Below are 4,012 nucleotides of genomic sequence, written 5' to 3' on the forward strand. Positions count from 1 at the left end.
TTCAATGATTTCTACCTTCTCATATGCATAGTCTTTATAATCCAAACTTTGATTTTTTTTTGTAGCACTGTGTGCTATTCAATACATATTATTTACACGTATATATATATTACACTTTTTATGATATTATTAATATCAAGGGCCCTAACTTTTAGTCTAGCTCTAGGCCCTCAAAATCTTAGGACTGGCGCTGTACACCGCTATGGGCACGTTTGGTTGCCTGGGCCTGATTCATGGCTCACTGGGCAACGGTGCAGGCACACTTACGCGTCCAGAACGACTCACGGGTCGAAATTGGTCTGTTGTTTGGTAGGTCGGGCTGCATCGGTTGGGCTAAAAAGGACTTTTTGTTTGTTTGCTTGCAGCCAAGCCTAAATCTCGATGGAGATGATATTAGGCCTGTTTGGTACCATCCAGGCATGCCTGATGTTACATCTTCTCTACGACGGGTAGCGTTACCATGCTCTCACCTTCCATCACAAAGAAATCACAGTTCATGATAGTTGCAATCAGTTCACGAAATCATCCCTAGCTACTACGAATGGTAGTTCATAACATGTTACTCCCTAGCTACTACGAATTGCAGTTTATCATAACGGGGTCGTTCAACATACTGGGATCAAAAATGGTTCGAGAAACAGGGGATCATAGGGGTTCTTCTTCTTCTTCTTCACTTCTTCTCAGATGGTGGTGTTGCATCTGGCTTCCCACATTGCGTCTGCCCACTCTTGCCTCTTCACCTTCCAGGCATCATTGTCGCCTGCTTCCACGCCATGGTCGGTCTCTACTTCATCAAAACTGACAACCTCTTCGAAGAACTCATCCTCGTCCCTACCTAGGATCCAGTTGTGAAGAATGCAGCAAGCAAGGACCAGCTTTACCCGAGTGTCAAACTTGTGGAACGGTTTCTGGTCAAGGATCTTGAACCTGTTCTTCAATGCAGTAAAGGCCCTCTGAATGGTGACTCTAAGGCTTGAGTGTCTGAGATTGAACAACTCTCTCGCATTCAGAGGTCGGTGCTTCGCATAGAACTCGTTCAGGTGGTACCTTGTTTTTCTGAAGGGAGGTAGAATTCCAGGTCGGCATGCATATCCGGTATCTCCAAGGTAGAACTTACCGTCAGAGATTTGCAACCTATCAGGCCTTGATAAGCTGTCGGCCAGGATGCTCGCATCATGAGCTGAACCCTCCCACCCAGCAAGCACGTAGGTGAACCTCATATCAAAATCCACAGCTGCAAGAACGTTCTGGCTGGTGTAGTGCTTCCTCCCGCGGAATGTTGTAAACATTGATCTCGGTACCTTTGCAGTGACATGAGTACCATCAATAGCCCCAATGCAATCCTGTAAAAAGATTAGCACACAATCAGGTTTCTCACAGTAGAACACAATCATGTTTCTCACAGTAGCACACATCAGATAGGTAGAAGGAACATGATTTTGTACTCACCCTAAAATAGGGGAACCACCTGTAACTGTTCTTGATCTTGGTTAGTGTGTTCATTGATGCTGGCTTGATCATTTCACCTCTGAGCTCCCCAATTGCGTACAACACCTGCTGGAAGTACCTAGAGATAGTCTCCGTGGATCGCATGAATGTGTTATGGATGACTCTGAACCTCTGGTTATGATCGACGACATGTAAGAAAAATTGCGACTTGTTCTTCGATAGAGGTGTGGATGCTATCAGTCAGCAATCATCTTTCCATGAACGTTTTCACGAGTGCATAGAAAGGGGCTCTTCTTATCTGTAGCATCTGGATGGCCTCTACGTCGTTGCAGTTGTAGATGTTGTTTAGGTTGGCAATCCTCTCCTGATCTCGTTGTAACATAGGTCCGTAAGTCACACGAGGAAAAACAGCATGCCTAACTGCTATCTTGTGCACCATCAGGATCCAGGCTTGTACGCAAATGATGAGTGTTGCGACGTGATGCACAAGCTGGACTTGGTCGGTCTACTCAAACAAGATTTATGCATTACGAACGGTCTTATAGAACCCAACTAGTTCTACCAACATGAATCTAACACTACAGTAGAGCAGAGGAGTTTCCACTTACCTCCGTCATGGTGGACGAAGGACAGGGCCGAAAGCCGCCGCAGATGTGCGCAGGCTCCGCTGCGGCTGGAGAAGAGGACCCTTGTCCGACGCCGGAGACCGAAGGGAGATACGCGCTGCCAGATCTGGGTCGCCACCGCCGCCGGTGCGAAATTTGGGGGAAGGAAAATTTTGGGAGGGGGCTAATGGAGAGGGTAACCGAAGAGGGAGGTTACCCCTACCTTTGCCGCGCAACGCCGCTGGGATTTCGGCTTCTCCCGCCATGCCGAGGCGGAGCTGCCGCGCGAACGGCGTTGTCGATTTTCGTCTCACCAGGGCCTGACCCTGGAGAAACTATCAAACCAGGCGTTCCTCCGAGGCATGTCCCAGGGGTACTTTAAAACCCGTGCTATGCAAGAACGCGACTGCGTCCAGGGAACCAAACGGCCCGAAATATGCTGGACCGATGCAAGCCAAGGGACGCCCATGCTACCAAACGCGCCCTATGTGCATGTATAATACACTCATGCTAAGCAACCGTCCATCTGCTCATTTTATACCCGCCAGCGTCTCGTCAGGCAAAGAGTGAATGAACTGCCAGCGACCAGCACTCCCTCGGGCCAGTACATATCTATCCCATTCAATGGCATTCACTAGAGCAGGAAAGGGCACGAATGATGTACTCGTGATTATACTGACTATTTGCTCCAGTAATATACTCCTAAATTGATTTAGCTCCAAAGCCATAAAAAAGGGACGTGCCTAGCTTGCTACGAGATTTTGGCTAACTTTCACATACAAAAAAAAATCAAGCTTTCTTATCAAGTTTGGCTAACGCTCGGATGACGCAGCTTCCGTCTCACCTCATGATTTCTTATCCTCCACCAGCAAAGCCCCTGCATGCAGCCACCGCCGGCCTACCCGCCATCCTCTGCTGGCTACTGCGATGCCTCGCGGCTCCGCCTCACCCCAAGCTCCACCTCCGCCGGTCCATCGCCACACCCACCCCCAGCCATCCCCCTAACTCCAGCGATATGCTCGTATCTTCTCCGGCGCTGGCACACCCCTATTCCTCATCTCCGCTATTATTGTCAACGACTCGGTGATCTTTCTTCTCTCTCCCATGGCACGCATCTTAGCGTGTTGTACAAGGGTTGATGCCTCAGCAGAGCGCTAAGTAACTTCTCGGTCACCCGAGAGTTAGCAAAACGGGGAAAATGCATGAAAAAAGTCACACCAAAATAACACAGTAACAAATAAGAACATGTATAGAACAGCTAGGGCATCAATTCTGAAGAAGCCATGAGACCTTGGTTCAACACTTTAGCCTGATTTTGTTGGTTCTCTTATCGAGATGCAGCACACCTTTCAGACGGATAAGTGAAACTAACCTTTGTTCAACGTTGTACCCTTGTGCCCGTTGCCAGATTTCTCTGTATTGAGCTGCAGCGCACCTTTCACCTTAGCTATACGTGTGAAGGGGGCATGCGCCTCACGCGTACATCTAGTGTACGCGCCATACATGCACGCCAATTGGACCACATGTTTTTTTACATGGACAGACTTACACAAAAACTTCAAACCCACGTCAGAGTTTACATGGATACAACAATTACAAGAATTCCAAGGAGACGACATCACTGGCGTAGCTATGAAGCATTGCCCCCCCCCCCCCCCCCCCCCCCCCAACCTTTTTGCCAATTACCAAAGAATTTTTTTTCCACAAGGCTTAGGATAGGAAAAATTGAGCAATTTGCCCCCCAGACTATAAATTCTTGTGTTTTGGCCCCCCGGAACTTCTCGGCAAGCTCCCCCACTGGACGACATGTCTGCGTCGATAGACCAAAAGAAACAACTCCTCAAAACAGCTGATACCATTTGGGATCGTCTCGCACTGGACTACACTACACGAGCTAGCGCCATCGTGTTGACCCCCGTATCTGCCACGGACAGGCTCCACGCAACACACATCCGTTG

The 4,012-nt window shown here is 48.7% G+C and overlaps 1 pseudogene; it reads right to left on the reverse strand.

The window, feature by feature from the left end:
- Positions 1 to 680: 680 nt before the first annotated feature.
- Positions 681 to 1,888, reverse strand: LOC139838946 (protein ALP1-like; annotated as a pseudogene).
- Between the last annotated feature and the right edge of the window lie 2,124 nt (positions 1,889 to 4,012).

The sequence above is a fragment of the Lolium perenne genome, chromosome 4 (assembly GCF_019359855.2).
Source record: "Lolium perenne isolate Kyuss_39 chromosome 4, Kyuss_2.0, whole genome shotgun sequence".
Taxonomy (NCBI): Eukaryota; Viridiplantae; Streptophyta; class Magnoliopsida; order Poales; family Poaceae; genus Lolium; species Lolium perenne.